The sequence below is a fragment of the Heptranchias perlo genome, chromosome 21 (assembly GCF_035084215.1).
Source record: "Heptranchias perlo isolate sHepPer1 chromosome 21, sHepPer1.hap1, whole genome shotgun sequence".
Classification (NCBI taxonomy): domain Eukaryota; kingdom Metazoa; phylum Chordata; class Chondrichthyes; order Hexanchiformes; family Hexanchidae; genus Heptranchias; species Heptranchias perlo.
The window spans coordinates 29,613,562-29,631,173 of NC_090345.1; positions in this window are offsets into that span (position 1 = coordinate 29,613,562).

The following is a 17,612-nucleotide window of genomic DNA, read 5'->3' on the forward strand; positions in this document are numbered from 1 at the left end:
CTGGATGAATCTTCAATTGCAATGTGCAATCCTCCACAATTTCATTGGGATATCAGCAGATTTTTACACTGAGAAGTAATGTCTTTTTCCACAAAATTATATGTAAGACCTTTGGGAGTTTTTTAAGCAGTGATAGATGTTTGTGTTGAACAGGATGATGGAATAGATTGGAAATAAAGACACTATTGGTCTTGCTGATATTTGGTACAGTTTAACCTAATCTATAGAAGCAAACAGAATGATAACAGTAACTTGAACACTCTCTATTTAAATTTAATATTGGAACTCAGCACTGTAATGATAGTGAAATTGGTTAAATAGCTGACAGAAAATTTTTCATCTGTGCAATTCTGTAATTTTTTGCTTTGTTTTGACTATTGTCTGCAATAGTATCGTTACTTATCATGAAATAAATCTTCTAATATCTTTTTATTTGTAGATATTTATTGAAAACAAAAGTGATTTAGTGGTTAAAATAATCTTCTTTAGAGTTGTGAATGTTATATTTGAAGTCAAACTTTCACTATATAAATCATGATGATATAACGTGAGTGTGATTTCTTCACAGGAGATTATGAGTCAACTTTCAAACGTGTTGCCAATAATCAGGCAGTTGTGTTAGCTACAGCAGCAGCAGCAATGGTTGCAGTGGAAACAGAAACAACCCAGGATATGTCTCCTGCAAGTACCCAACCATATCACCTACTGACACTGTCCCCAATCAAAATCCCATTCTTAACAACACATCTTCCAGGTAAGTTAACAGGGATCAATTGATTTCATTTTATGCATCCCTTTTTCAAAATTTATTGTAGCAAAGAGTTTTGTATTGCCAAGGAGTGGCTGTAAAGGATAACCAATTAAACTTGGCTCTCATCTGTCTTTCAGATGTTTTATCATTTACATCCTATTAGGAATTTATAGTGACCTTATTATCTGCATGCATCCAAATACCCATAAGTGCAAAAAAAATTAAAAGTGTAAACTTGTGTAATTCTAGAGACTGAAAGAATACCAGTATACTCCACAAGTGAATGTATTTATTAGATATTTTAGGTTAACTTAGCAGGGAAACATTAATAAGTAGAAGACATCCTGCTGATGACTTAGGGTTAAAGTGTTTTTTTTCATGTTTGTCATAAATCTATACCTCTCCAGGACTGTGGATGCAAGTAAGTTCTTACAATCGTTTGAGAACAAAAGAATGCTTGGAACCTCCCACATCTGTTGACATTATTCTGTTTATTGTAATGGTTCATGGCTTCTGTTATGAATTTTAAAGTATCAGCTTTTGTGAAGATCACAAGCTGCAGCAATACATTGAGTGTATTGTCACACTCCGAATAAAACAATTTGTCTGTTTAAGTTAGAGAGGATATGTTTAGGACATATAAGTTGGGTATCCGTTGTTGCTAGGCTGCCTCTTTCAATAGAAGGACATTTAAAGGGACAGCCATTAACTTTCAGTTGTGATTTAGTTTTTTTACTTTTGCTGATCTGGGATACAATTCCACTAGTATCTTGGCTATTATTCATGTGTGAGCCTTGACAGCTGTCATGCTACTCACTGTCAAGGCTTGCATTACAGCCGAGTTTGCTCATCTCCCACCAAACATCCATAAGTGTGCATTCCAGATGGGGTTGCTGGATAACAACCCCATCTGGAGTAGATGCTTGGCCTACTTTACCCTCCCTACCTTGGGTCAATGAAGCCAATTATAGTCCTCTGACTGCCAACCCTGCTGAGATCAATTAACTCAGCACAGACTGAGGATTGAACCTGGGATCTTCCCAGTTGGTAAGGGTCAACTACTCGTGATAAATTTGCTGAACAATTAAGGGTACCCATGATGTTTTAATAACTAGGTGTAATAGTGAAAGATTACTGTATTTTATTTCTGGGACCTGAGTTTGATTCTATCTGTCTGCTGCAAGAACCCTAATAAAATATGTTTGGACAGTCTTCATTGAGTTTCTAGTGGTTGCAATTTTTATGGCACAAAAGTTTGAAATTGGGAATGTATCAGAGGCTACAAGAAAGGTATGGGAAATGGAAACAGTCACACTGATGTGGGGGCAGTCTTCTAAAATTTAGGTTAAGGTACATTGTTGAATCGGAGCTGCTTCTGGCCCTTGCTACTCCTGACTTGGGAGTGCTTAATACTGACACTGAGTGGAAAAGTATTCCATCTTCCAACTTTTTTGTTCATCGAGATAAAGGACATCAAAGTTCAGACTGAATACAAAACTGTTTATTAAACTGATTGGGGGAAAATCGCTGACTGGCAGTTGTGGTCTCTGACTTGTGGAAAATGTATGTAGCATGCTAGTAATTTCATCTTGCTACAATCACATGTCACCATCGAAACTGTTAAGTGTCCACTTCACAGCTGAGTTACTTTTTAAAAAAAAAATGTATTACTTTTAATCATTGGATGAAGTAGACTAGAACCCTCCATCATGGTGCTCTGGTGCCTTCACGGTCCAACTCCCAGTCTGTTACTGTGAAATGCAAGTAGTCAGCCCTGACTCTGGGTATGTGTGTGGAGGGGCATGTGACACCAGGGCTGTTAATGTTGTCCTGCTACAGTGCTATCAGGATAGCTGCTCCTTAGCAATGCCACAATGGCCTTGCATAATAATGTGAGGTCAGCAAATTTAAATATTTTAGTGCTGCTCGTTGTGCTTGACTTGATGGCAGTAATGGGGGTCAAAGGCCAGAATGTCAATTGCCCGGACCAATAGAAGAGCTGCTGGCTGTTTCATTAATGGCACCATTTTTTCCCACAATAAGTGAGTGACCCCACTCATTAAATAGCTATTGGAGGCCAAAAAATGGAAGCAGCAGATAGAAGGGTAGCCCTACTGGAAGCCCTACTATAGCAAGATATTCCTTTCTGGTAAGGGACCCTCCCGAAACACCGTTTGTAAATAGGTGCTATGCATCTGGAGCGTTAGTCAGGTACTCCTGCCACGTTATGGGAGGGCTCCTCATTTGTATAAAAAGCAGGGTTACAATGGAACTAGTGCACAGGAGATGCACTGCCTCTGAGCAGCAAAAGCACTTCAAGATGATTGGGATACTGAACAGGTTTCAGTGGCCCTTTGGTTTTCTAGATAATTAACTGTACCTCCTCTTTTGGTATCGTCTGCAAATTTTGTCACCACTCCCTCTAGGCCTATATCCAAGTCACTGATATACACAGTGAACAGAAGTGTTCCTAGAATTGATCCCTGAGGTTTACCACTACTCAGTTCCAACCACTCTGAAAAACAGCCCTTAACCCTACTGCCTCCCTTCTAAACAATTTTAAATCTAGTTTGCTATACTCCCCGAATTCCATACCCCATAATTTTCTCTAGTAATGTCCCATGTGGTAACTTGTCAAAGGCTTTTGTAAATTAAACAGTGTAAACCTATATACATATTTCTTCAAACATTATATTCTGTTTTTGTTTGCGCAACAAGATTACTTATTTCTTTCTTAGAAGTACTTCATTTCAGGTTCTGCAAAAAGAATTGAAAAACTGCCAGGTTTGTTCATTTAATCCTTGTGGGTTCTTTCCAGATTTCTTGTATATTTACTTACCTATACTGCTTACTTATGTGAATCATTAGTTTTGTAAATAAACCTGTTGAATAGTCTAGCCTATTATGAAAACTGACAGGCATGGCTGATATTATCTGTCTTCTGAATTGGCGTGAAATGTAGTAGTGTCTATCTAGCAAGTTGATAATAAAAGGGAGGATTGTTTAGCCTGTAACATGCTATATCCCATATGCTCATTTTATCCTCATTCTAATTTGATTTCTTAAACAAATTGAATTTTGAAAGCAATCAAAGCCTCTTTTGAGGAAAACAGATAGGAAGGCAGGACAGGACGATGAGGGGAGGAGGGAAACTGGTTGAGGGCGAGGGGCACTCTAGACTCTAAAACCCATCCTTTATGGGGGGTGGAGCGAGTGGGAGTGACCGGCATTGAATGGGAGGCTGAGGGTGAGATGAGTGACATTGGAGCAACAGGGAGGGGAGGATACAGGAATTGAGTGGATTGTTTAGAGACAGAGGTTGGGTGGGTGTGAGGGTGTGGTATGATCTGAGCTTCTACTTATTTGAAGGTTTAGGTCATTACCCTAGGCCAATACAACTCAGGCACAGGCCTTGTGCCTTGAAATCAGGGGTGGAATTCCAACTACTGCTGCAGATCTGAGGGTACTCGTTGCCAGCTCTGAGGCCTTCTGGTTGTTGTCGAAAAACAGAAAGCTACCACCCCAATAAATCTAAAGCAGGAACCTGCAAAAAGGACACTTGCCTTTTTGGGTCCTCCCTGCCCTTGCTGGCTATCTCTCTCCCATTGTTCATGAAGCTTGGCGTAAGGCCCGAGATCTAGTTCTTCTGGGTACCTTTCCTAATTGGTGGCTATCCAGTATTGGGGGAGAAGGATGATGTGGGAAATGCTGTTATGTCATTCCTTCCTCATTTAAATACAACTTGGATGCTCGCATCTACTCCGGGAGCAAAAGCACTGTCCCTCTCTCACCTCGGGGTAACACTTGAAAATCCCAGACCAATGCAAAGGAGGTATCATAATTCTCTAAGTGTTCCCCGAGTGCAAAGCGGAGGAAAATGGGCTCGACCATGTTCATTATTAATGTTATTTATCAATCTAACATTAAATTACAATGCCAGTTTGTGTTATTGATCTCAATGCAGTTATGGTCACTCAAACAATTATTAGCAATAAGATTTAGATGCTTCAGCTGGCAGTGATCAGAAATGGTGTTCTTCCTGGCAGTAATGAGATGTTCCACTTAGTGAAAAGAATGCAGTACAAGCAAACGTCTAATTATCCTCCTCTCATAATTGTCTATAGTGGAAATCTGCTGCAAGGGTTCAGAGGAACCAGCCCATCACTCTTTTCTGGTTGTGCTATGGTAGACAGAAACAAGATCAATTAGAATGTGGTAATATTTCTACATTGGTAGCTAGACTTTGGACAATTACCTGCTTAGACACAAGACATAAATCCTGTCTTTTATGGGATGGTTCTTTAAACATGCTTTGAAGTGTTTTGGTTTTAGTTATGCACTATCTATTTGACAAGAATATTAGTAAGGCTTTTAGAGAGTCACTAAAATGTAGCAGGGTACATAATTGTACAAAATTGTTGTGGTTTTGAAATTAAATTGAAAATTACTTCCTAACAACCCAATTTGTTATGTAACCAAGTCTAATTAGTGCATTTAATATTGTTAGTATGTTATCTGTAGCAGTATTACAGACGTCATCTCTAATGTTGAAAGATATGGGCCCGAATTTGCTGCTAAAATAATGGTGAGTTCACATGCAAGCTGTCATTAATGCATTAAAAAAAACAGCAATTTGTGGCGAGGAAGAGATACGCTGTGAGTTGCGAATCGCCACAAATTGTTGGACGACTTGCGCCACTCTGCTGTTAGCCTCGCAAAAACCAGATCGCGCCGTCAACCTCGCCATGAGTGTCAAGAAATTGACCTCCTGAATTTTAATATCACTTGCTGCTCAAAACAAATCTTTATTGAAGTATCATATATACCCTGGAAGTTAAAGTATTAAGATGAGCCTACAGGCTGTAATCAGGCTTTGTTACCTGGCGTGCATAGTCATGGCTACCATTACTTATAATCGGAAACAACAACTTTAGTTCAAAAATCATTCTCTTGAATGTCATATTATATCTGCAAATTTAATTCCTCGCTAAATTTTGTACATAGTTTTTCAGTTTTTATTTGTGAACTCAACCATTAATTTTTGACACTAGAAACAAAACACTGGGGAGGTTGATGCATTTGATACTGAAAATTGTAACAGACACTTTTCAAATGTGTTCTTACAGGTTCGATAGATTAAGTAAATTATGCAATGTTTTGTGAGTTTTCGTTGTATATCGGGCTCGTAAATTGTTCGTAAAATAACGGTGAGCCTAACAGCACATGTGGAGGCAAATACGGAAATCCAGAACTTGCTTTTCCTGATTCACCGGTGATCTGAAAGCTCCACGGATTGACAGATCGCCGGCTGGCTCTCCATCAAAATCAATGGAGCAGCATGCACTTGCTGCTGGACCACAGTAAGTAGCCACTAAAATAGACTGAAGAAGTTAGGGCTGCTCCGAACAGGTGCTAGGTGCCTGTCCTGCTGCCAAGTTAATCTCATGCGTAATTAATGAAGCCAGGAGTCAGCCAGAAGGAGTTTTTTTAGCTGTCAGAGTTGTTTAAGAAATCTGAGAGCCGGGTGTCAGAATTTTCAAATGTGGAGCCTTGTTCCTCCTGGTTTTAATAGTTTGTGGACATTTTAATTTTATTTTTTTACTTTGTCTCTTTTATCTCGGTCTTTTAAGTTTACCCCCTCTTTATTTGCATTCTCTATCTGATGTTATAGTACATTTACTAATCTTATCTGGCATTTCCTGGTTCTCAGTCTGCTCAGTTTGTGAATGAGATTCACTTCCCGGTTCTCACAGCATGGCTTGCTTCAAGCTGATTGGTGGAAGGGACAGAGAGTTCCTTTCCTCCTCTCACAGCTCAGAGAAGCCCTGGAACGAGCGCTGCATTTCTTGCAGTTCTCAATTAAAGCAAGTTGGTGCCCAGAAGCCAGTGAAAAGTTCATGGGTGAGTTAGTTACATACCAGCGGCAGGCGACATGTGTTGGCACAGTTTCCGGTCCATCATTTGTAAATTATGGATGATTAGCATTTTTTTGTACTGAAGCTTCCTATATTCTGTGGAGGTAGGATATTTCTTAGAGTAATGTATTAGTGGTATTAAATCAAATTTAATTTGTGCCTCTTGAAATTAAGGTGTAATTTTAAAAATAGTTATGGGATACTGCAAACACTTTTAGTGGCAACTGATATTACTGTTATTGAATTTCCTAAGATCCTTTTAGATGTTACTATCAAAGATCTAACCGAAGTCATGGGGGCAATTTGTGCCTGCCTACCGTAGTTGGCTTTCCAAGGCGCGACTGACTCGATTTTTGAGCAGGCCTCAAAATGGGTGGCCTATGCTCCTGCCTGGAGCTTTATTACAATAATTAAATTGGGGTCCTATACCAGTTGTAGGTCACGATGCAATTCTCAGGTACCAGTAGAGGGTGTGCAGTGCATGCTCTGCCCATTGGTACTGGACGTAGATTGGCATAACTAGCAGAGCTTAAAGTGCTGGCTGCTCCAGAAACATTGCAGGTAAGTTTTCAAAATTATTTTTATGGGTCTCGTGCTCCTGGCCCCACAAAATCTTCCGTGCCTCCCTCCCTCCCCCTGGCCAAAAATGTCTCCCCTAACCTTCAAATTAATACTTCCGGCTTGGCTACACAGAGCATCTTGATTTCCCGCCCCTCCCTCCTTCCCCATTCCAATTTGCAAGCTGTATGTCATCACTCGTTGAGTGCTGGCAGCTTTCCAATCATATTCAAATGAGGCATGACCATGAAAATGGCTCGGACCTCTGGTTGGTGCTATCGGGCAAGCAGTGAGATCGCTCTGAACACCGCCCACATGATGTGTGCTATAAATAAAAATCAGCCCCCACATATCTGGTCCGGCTGTAACACACTTAATCAGATAGATTGAATTGCTAATACCATCACCAGATTCTGGCCTGCTATGCATGTTGCCTACAACTTGCTGCTATAAACAATAGATTAAAAAATACAAGTTGTATTATTGCTGGAGAAAATTTATATTTGTTTCCATATATATTTCTCTGATATTATAAGGAGTGTGACCATTTGATAGCCCTTTAATATCATAGTAGGTACAGCACAGGAGGGAGGAGGCCATTTGGCCCATCGTGCTTGTGCCGGCTCTTTGAAAGAGCTAGCCAATTAGAACATAAGAACATAAGAAATAGAAGCAGGAGTAGGCCAATCGGCCCCTCGAGCCTGCTCCGCCATTCAATAAGATCATGGCTGATCTGATCCTAACCTCAAATCTAAATTCATGTCCAATTTCCTGCCCGCTCCCCGTAACCCCTAATTCCCTTTACTTCTAGGAAACTGTCGATTTCCGTTTTAAATTTATTTGGGACAATTAGTCCCATTCCCTTGCACTTTCCCCATAGCCCTGAGAATTTTTTTTCCCTTCAAGTAATTATTCAGTTACCTTTTGAAAGTTATTATTGAATCTGCTTGGACCACCCTTTCAGGCAGTGCATTCCAGATCATTACAACTCCCTTTGTTAAAAAAAAAAGTTTCCTCATGTCGCCTCTTGCTCTTTTGCCGATCACCTTAAATCTGTGTCCTCTGGTTACTGACCGTTCTGCCACTGGAAACAGTTTCTCCTTATTTAGTCTGTCAAACCCTTCATGATTTTGAACACCTCTATCAAATCTCCCTTTAACCTTCTCTGTCTTAAGAAGAACAGCCCAGCTTCTCCAGTCTTTCCACATAACTGAAGTCCCTCATCCCTGGCACCATTCTAGTAAACCTCCTCTGCACCCTCTCGCAGGCCTTGACATCCTTCCTAAAGTGTGGTGCCCAGAATTGAGCACAATGCTCCAGCTGAGGCCTAACCGGTGTTTCTTAAAGATTTTGCATAACTTCCTTGCTTTTATACTCTATGGGAAAAAATTCGATAAGGCCTATTATCGGACTTGGGCGCGTGATCCTCTATTAACCCGTGCCCAATGGTCTCTACGCAGGCAACACGTGAATTTCGAGCTGCTTGCTACTTACCATGATAGATACGTGCAGCCAGCGTTTCCTGCACTGCTGAGAGGCTGCACGGAGAATGAGGAAGCCCGAAATGGGGCGTGCTCAGCATACATCATTGGCAGCCTGCACCTCTTAAAGGTGCAGATGCACATTTTAAATGGGACATGCGCAGTCCACTGGGGGAGGGAAAGATGGCCGGAAGGATGGCAGGACCGGTGCGAGAGCGGGCCCCACACTTCTCTGGTGATACACTGGAGGCCCTGGTGGAGGGAGTGGACAAAATGAGGGCCAACATGTACCTGCAGGGTGGCAGGAGACCCTCCAGATTCCAGCTTTGCAGGCATTGGGAGGCTGTGGCCTAGGAATTCAACGCCAGGAGCATTGTACCACACACGTGGGTGCAGTGCAGAAAGAAGTTCATGGATTTGACACCAGTGGTCAAGGTGAGTGAATGCAAGTGTCAAGTGGCACATCCGACCAACTGCACCACTGCTTCACGCATCACATCCCTTGTCACCCACCCACCAAAAAATACTGCCCATCTATACGCAATGCTGCACTCGGCATGCTGCATTTCACCCGGACATAGTACCATATTTGCAGACCACACAACCACCATTCACAGGTCACACATGCTGGCAGCTATTCGACCATGACAGGCACATCACCCAGACACTTTGTAGGATACTCTGACACTGCTCTCTGACTGTCTTTCAGGAGAAGGTGGTGCATAACAGCCGGCGGCAGGAGAGACCTGAGGGAGGACGCGCATGCCTACACGTCCTCGCCCCTTTGGAGGAGTCTGTGCTTTGGATCATTGGCTGGGCCGTCGCTGCAGCCTTGACCACATGCCGCGCTGGAGGTCCCGGTCAAGAGGGTCTCTGCATATCTAATGCTGCTTCTCATTTCCCACATCTCCCTCCTCCCATAATCTTTTCTGACTCATGTGTTGCAGATACTGTCGGTATGCATGTCTTACTTGCTCCTCTCCCCACTCCACAACTCAACCTGTTTCCCTTTGTCATTGCAGATACCCAAGAACACGTAGCGGCACCATTCCGGAGGAGGAGGAGGAGGACACTGAAGGCACATAGTCACTCAATCTGGCACTCTCAACCACCAGCTCAGAGACTGACACTGCGTGTCCTTTAGAGGCTAGGTTAAAGGGGGGATCTGCACGTGGTGTGACACCGAGCACAAGTGCAAAGGAGCCGGGGCGGGGGGGAGCGGATGCCAGAGGTGCCAGCTCGCTGGAGGGCGAGGTCACTCACTAGTTCTGCTGCAGAGGAGTCAGATGAGGACGTCTATGTGCCAGGCTACAGAAGGCGGCTGATGGGCGTACACTACCAAATGCTTGGGGCACTGGAAAACCGACCAGAAAGCATGCACACAATGACAAAGGGCATGGAGAAGTCCAGCTCCAACTTGGCATAGGGCTTTGCGCAGAGCTTGGAGCCCAGCTTTTCCAACATGGAACGGGTGGTCACCTCCATCAACACACCTGTGGAACCCACCATGATTCAGCGCCTGCTGGCCAATGTCGCGGCTTCCACTGTAGCACAGGCCGATGTCATCAAAGGTCTACAAGCTACAGTTGCAGTTCAGACTGCTGCAATGGAAGCTCAGACTGCTGCAATGGAAGCTCAAACTGCTGCTCTTCCCGTTCCTCCTCCTCAGCCTCTTCCTCCACCTCTGGCTCAGGGTTTTCTTCGAACATCGGTGGCAAGGGCTGGTCCCACGTGATGGCGAGGTTGTGCAGCATGCAGCATACCAGCATGAATCTTCCCACCCGCTCAGCAGAGTACTTGTGGGCTCCTCCAGTACGGTCCAGGCAGCAGAAGCGTTTCAGCAGGCCTATGCTGTGCTCCACGATGTTGTGTGGCAGCATAGCTCTCATTGTCGGTCTGTTGTGCATGTGTGCATGGGTTCCTGACCACAGTCATGAGCCACGGCTTGAGGGGATAACCCTTGTCACCCATTATTTAGCCTTTGACTTGCTGAGCCGGCCGAAAGATAGCTGGCACGTTGGACTGCCGCTAACGAAGGCGTCGTGACTGCTCCCAGGGTAGCGGGCATCGACCTCCATGACACTATGCGTGTGGTCGCACACCAGCTGCATGTTCAGGGAATGGAAGCCCTTTTGGTTCACTAAGTCGGCTGAGTTGATATGCGGGCATGCAGGGCAATATGCGTGCAATCAGTGGCACCCTACACCATGGGGCAGCCAGCAATGCGAGCGAACCCCCATGTTCACTCGTTTTCCATGTCTCCGTCAAGAAGGAAGGTGATGAACCTGTTCCTTATCCTTATCTCGTACAGTGCGTCTGCGACCTCCCTTATGCAGCAATGCACTCTATGCTGCGAAATGTTGCACATTCCGCCAGCAGAGGCCTGAAATGATCCTGAGCCGCAGAAATTCAGCGCCACGGTGACTTCCACAGGCAATGCTGTCCTTACCCTGCTCTGAGGCTACAGTTGCAGCTGCACCAGTTGACAGATCTCCATCACGACCTCGTTGGTGAACCTCAGCTGTCGGATGCAATGCTCCTCACTCATTTTGAGGTAAGAGAACTGGTCCTGGAAGGCCCTCATTGGATATGGCCTCCTGCTCAGTGCCCTGCTCCACCTCCTCCTCCCTCTCCTTGCAGCTTGACCTGCTGTGCGTGCTTCCAGTCGTACTCAATGCCCAGTGGGAGCCCTAGCAGACCACCCATGGTTGCCAGGAACGTTGTTCAACCATGATTGTAACTTTCCGACCTGTAAGGCAGTACCTGCCAAACCACTCTTAAATGCACTGTGGCAACTCTCAGTAAGTAGAGGGAGCTTCAAAAAACAACTTCCTATTCCACCAGCACAGAAGCAATAATCCAGCAGCCAACCTGCAACACCTGCAAGATCTCTTTAAATAGTGCTGGTGGGGTTCCTCCATGCTGTCTAAGACATGTTCAGGTGTGCGTGGCCAGGACTGTGCGTTGAGTTGAGCGTTAAGTCCCAAAATGGTGTCTATCACTTTAAATCAGCACTGCACACTGATTGTATGCATTTTCTCCCTACTTTACATGCTGTCGGCGTTCGTTATTTGTGCCTGCGCTAATGCCAATAACAAGATGGTGTCCGGCACATGTCACACTGGAAACGTGTGTGTGCAGCCAAGACACCACCGTGGCACTTTGGGAGTCCACATAGCGCCGAAACAACAGGTGCTACACAGACCAATTTCTAGCCCTATGACTCTATTAATAAAACCCAGGATCCCATATGCTTTTTGAACAGCATTCGCAACTTGTCTTGCAAAGATTTGTGAATGTGCACCCCCTTTAAAATTGTTCCATTTGTTTATATTTCCTGTCCTCATTCTTCCTACCAAAATGCATCACTTTACACTTCTCTGCATTAAATTTCATCTGCCATGTGTCTGCTCATTTCACCTGTCTGTTTGTCATCCTGAAGTCTGTTACTATCCTCCATATTAACTACATTTCTGAGTTTCATGTCATCTGCACTTTGAAATTATACCCTCTATACCCAAGTCCAGGTCATTAATATATATCAAAAAGAGCAGTGGTCCTAATACTGACCCCTGGGGAACACCACTGCGTACTTCCCTCCAGTCTGAAAAACAACCATTCACCATTACTCTCTGCTTTCTGTCCCTTAGATAATTTTGTATCCACACTGCCACTGTTCCTTTAATCCCATCAGCTTTTAATTTTGCTAACTATTTTGTGGTGCTTTATCAAATACCTTTTGAAAGTTCATATACACAACATCAACCATACTACCCTCATCAATCCTCTCCGTTACTTAATCAAATAACTCAATCAAGTTAGTCAAACACAATTTTCCTTTAACAAATCCATGCTGACTTTCGTTTATTAGCCTATACTTTTCCAAGTGCCAATTTATCTTGTCCTGGATTATTGTCTCTAAAAGTTTCCCCACCACTAGCGTTCAGCTGACGGGCCTGTAATTGCCAGGTTTATCCCTCTCCCCTTTTTTGTACAGGGGTGTAACATTTGCAATTCTCCAGTCCTCCGGCACGTTCCCCATAACTAAGGAGGATTGGAAGATTGTGGCCAGAGCCTCCGCAATTTCCACTCTTACTTCCCTCAGCAACCCAGGATGCATCCCATTTGTACCGAGTGACTTTTCTACTTTGAGTACTGCCAATCATTTAAGTACCTCCTCTTTATCTATTTTTATACTATCCAATATGGCTACTTCCTTTTCCTCTCCTGCTGCAATTGTAGCATCCTCTTCTCTAGTAAAGACGAAAGCGGAGTATTCATTCACTGCCTCAGCTGTGCCCTCTGCCTCCACAAGAAGATCTTTTTTGTCCCTGATCAGTCCCAAGCTTTCTTTAACTACCTTTTTACTATTTATAAAAGACTTCTGGCTTCCCTTTTATGTTAGCCGCTAATCTAGTCTCATACTCTCTCCTTGTCCCTCTTATTCCCTTTTTTAGATCTCCTCTGTACTTTCTGTATTCAGCCTGGTTCTCTACTGTATTATGAACCTTACATTTGTCATAAGCCTCCTTTTTCTATTTCATTTTAATCTCTGTGGAGGCTTAAAAGATATCTCATAAAATATAAGCCAGTGTTTCTGAGGTGTGGCATTCTGTTTAAGAATAATTAATTTCAGACAAGGAATTGTACAATATTAGTATTTTGAAGTCTTATTTAATTTTGCCTCTACTTTTTTATTTTCTTGTGGAATAGAAAATCAATATTTACTGCCATAGAGACTAGTAAGTGGTGTAAACATAGTTTTCAACATTAAAAGAATAAACCATGCAGTGGCCATAAATATCACATCAATTATGAATATGTATTCTGAGTTGCTGAAGAAAGTAATGTTGCTCCTTATGGGATTAGCAATATGTGAAGACTGTGAGAGACATGTTTTCTTACCAGACTCTGCGGTGCATTATATATTTTATTTAGAAAAAGAAAACTAAATGCTACAAATCTGAAATGAAAATAGAATTTTCTGGAAATAGCCAACAGCACAGTATCTGTAAAGAGAAAAAAATATATTTTTCAGTGGTAACAGCTTACCTACCGATCTGTGCATTCCAGCATTTTCTGCTTTGTATTGTGGAATTGTATTTAGTTACTGTTTTACAGCTGTGAGATTTTGTTGAAGAAATGGGAAAAAAGAACTTGCATTTATAAAACGCCTTTCACAACTTCAGGATGTCCCAAAGTGCTTTACAGCCATCAAAACACTTTTGAAATGTAGTCACTGTTGTAATGTAGGAAAAGGGATGGCCAATTTGTGCACAACAAGGTCCCACATCAGCAATGTAATAAATGACCAGTTCATCTGTTTTAGGTGTTGGTTGAAGTTGGCTAGGACACCAGGAGGATTCCTCTGTTCTTCTTTAACATGTTTATGTTTAACATATCTCCAAGCCGCCGCCCATTTCGTACCCAAAAATGGGCCTAAACCAATATCTTCCCCCAATGTGTTGAGTTTGCACTGTTATAGACTACCTTCATCTTAGTAAATCTCCTGAGAGAGGGCATTAACCACAAGTGAACATTCGAGAAGATAAAATTTTATGAAACTCCTCACTGATCTCTAAAGATAATCAAGCAAACATTCTAGGCTAGGAATCTAACATTGTATTATTCACATTATTTCTATGATCCCAGCAGGACTGGAACCACAGTATCCTATAGAGCATTGCTCATCCATGTCTATATTTAGCCTTATAACCTCCAATTCTGTTATTAACCAGATATTCCTCTTTTGCTATTTTTAAAGAGGTTCAATGACATGGCATTAACTGCTATTGAGGCATTAACTGCTATTGATGGAATTTATCGCATATATCTACATTCTGTCGGGGTGGGGGGGGAATAATCTTTTTGTCTCTAGTCTTGCTTAAGGCTCGTGAATGAAATACTTACTTTAAGTCTTCTGATGCCCTGTTTGATTGAATAGAAAATCTTTTTTCAGACAGATGAAATAACTGAAGCAAAAAGACATTTTTGACTGTCCAAACCAATCAATCTAACTGCTTGTGATCATTTTACTGCCCAGCATATCCCAGCCATCTCAGTATACTTTGAGTTCTTTTCCCAACCCACTTCCTTTTGAAATGAGTTAGCCTCAGCATTTTTGTGAATGTAAAATGGGACTGTGCTGGGAAAATGTTTGTGAGCATATCTAGTTATTTTTTATGTATGAGAAGAATATGAAGTCTATGATAAAGGTTTCTGAATGTGAGTTTAATCATGTTGAGACCAAAATGAGGAGAGAACACCACACTCCCTACCCCCCTCCCCCCACCCCCAGACAGAAATATTAAAGGTGCATTTCATTTCCTTGAAATGGAGTTCAGCAAGCTACCAATTTTAGGGGAACTAAGTATTGATCAGTATTCTGAATCATTGGCTCTTACCTTATGAGATCTCCATAGGATAATCTGGAATTACATTACATAGAATCACATAGGATCTGCAGCATAGAAACTGGCCATTCGGCCGAACTGATCTTTGCTGGTGTTTATACTGACCACGAGCCTCTTTGCACCTGCCCCTTCTATTCCCTTCAATCTCATGTATGCATCAAGCCTCCCCTTAAATGCATCAGTGCTATCTATTTCAACCATTCCACGTGGCTGTGAGTTCCATATTCTCACCACTCTATGCAAAGAAATTCCTCCTAAATTCTTAATTTGATATGTTAGTGACTATCTTATATTTACGCTCCTTGTTCTGGGCTCACCCACAAGCGGAAACAATTTCTCCACATCCAACCTATCGAACCCCTTATATTATTAAAGACCTCTATCAGGTCTCCTCTTAGTCTTTTCTTTTGCAGAGAAAAGAGCCCCAGCCTGCTCAGTCTTTCCCTATTGTTGCAATTCTTAGTCCTTCATGTTGCGAGACATGGCATCATCAAGATGAGTGTAAAATTGATATATTTCAGTTATATTTTAAACTGTCACATCAAGAGCCAGGTCTTGCAAAATCCCTCAATTTTTTAAAATCATGATTACTCATTCAAGTCATTGGCCATTTTAGCTCCAACTTAATTCTGAAAGTTACATTTTAGCTTCTTTCATGGAACAGCACAATTTTCTTTTATGTGTGTAGTTTCAAGATTGATAATAAATAGCAAAAGGTCCATCAAGCTTACCATGACTGATCATTGTAAATATTTTCCTTTTGTTTTCAGATAGGTTAAAACCACAACTATTGGAATGTGACTGAAATGTTTCAAATTTTAGGAGTTTACTTCTGAATAGTGTCTTCAGTAACAAGAAAATTAATGTTTATTGTTTAAAAAAAAAGAACTTGCAATTATTTGTCTTATCACATCCTCTAGACGTCCCAAAGAGCGTTTGTCGGGGCCCATAGCCTTTGTTGTATCCAATAAAGGCTATGGGCCCCAATATGGGCTTCACATCCAATGAATTGCAAGTTCATTGGATATGAAGCCCATATTGGGGCCCATAGCCTTTATTGGATACAACAAAGGCTATGGGCCCCGACAACATCCCGGCTGTAGTGCTGAAGACTTGTGCTCCAGAACTAGCCACGCCTCTAGCCAAACTGTTATAGTACAGCTACAACACTGGCATCTACCCGACAATGTGGAAAATTGCCCAAGTATGTCCTGTCCACAAAAAGCAGGACAAATCCAATCTGCCACTTATCGCCCCAACAGTCTAGTCTCAATCATCAGCAAAGTGATGGAAGGTGTCGTCGACAGCGCTATCAAGAGGCACTTACTCACCAATAACCTGCTCACCGATGTTCATTTTGGGTTCTGCCAGGACCACTCGGCTCCAGACTTAATTACAGCCTTGGTCCAAACATGGACATCAGAGCTGAATTCCAGAGGTGAGGTGAGAGTGACTGCCCTTGATATCAAGGCAGAATTTGACCAAGTGTAGCACCAAGGAGCCCTAGTAAAATTGAAGTCAATGGGAATCAGGGGGAAAACACTCCAGTGGCTGCAATCATACCAAGCACAAAGGAAGATGGTGGTGGTTGTTGGAGGCCAATCATCTCAGCCACAGGACATTGCCCTGAAGACTCCTGCAGCAGTGTCCTTGGCCCAAGCATCTTCAGCTGTTTCATCAATGACCTTCCCTCCATCATGAGGTCAGAAATGGGGATGTTCACTGATGATTGCACACTGTTCAGTTCCATTCACAACCCCTCAGATAATGAAGCAGTCCGTGCCCGCATGCAGCAAGACCTGGACAACATCCAGGCTTGGGCTGATAAGTGGCAAGTAACATTCGCGCCAGACAAGTGCCAGGCAATGACCATCTCCAACAAGAGAGTCTAACCACTTCCCCTTGACATTCAACGGCATTACCATTTCCAAATCCCCCACCATCAACATCCTGGGGGTCACCATTGACCAGAAACTTAACTGGACCAGCCACATAAATACTGTGGCTACAAGAGCAGGTCAGAGGCTGGTTATTCTGTGACGAGTGACTCACCTCCTGACTCCCCAAAGCCTTTCCACCATCTACAAGGTACAAGTCAGGAGTGTGATGGAGTACTCTCCACTTGCCTGGATGAGTGCAGCTCAACACCATCCGGGACAAAGCAGCCTGCTTGATTGGTACCCCATCCACCACCCTAAACATTCACTCCCTTCACTACCGGCGCACTGTGGCTGCAGTGTGTACCACCTACACGAAGCACTGTAGCAACTCGCCAAGGCTTCTTCGACATCACCTCCCAAACCCGCGACCTTTACCACCTAGGAGGACAAGGGCAGCAGGCACATGAGATCAACACCACCTGCACGTTTCCCTCCAAGCCTCACACCACCCCAACTTGGAAATATATTGCCGTTCCTTCATCGTCGCTGGGTCAAAATCTTGGAACTCCCTTCCTAACAGCACTGTGGGAGAACCTTCACCACACGGACTGCAG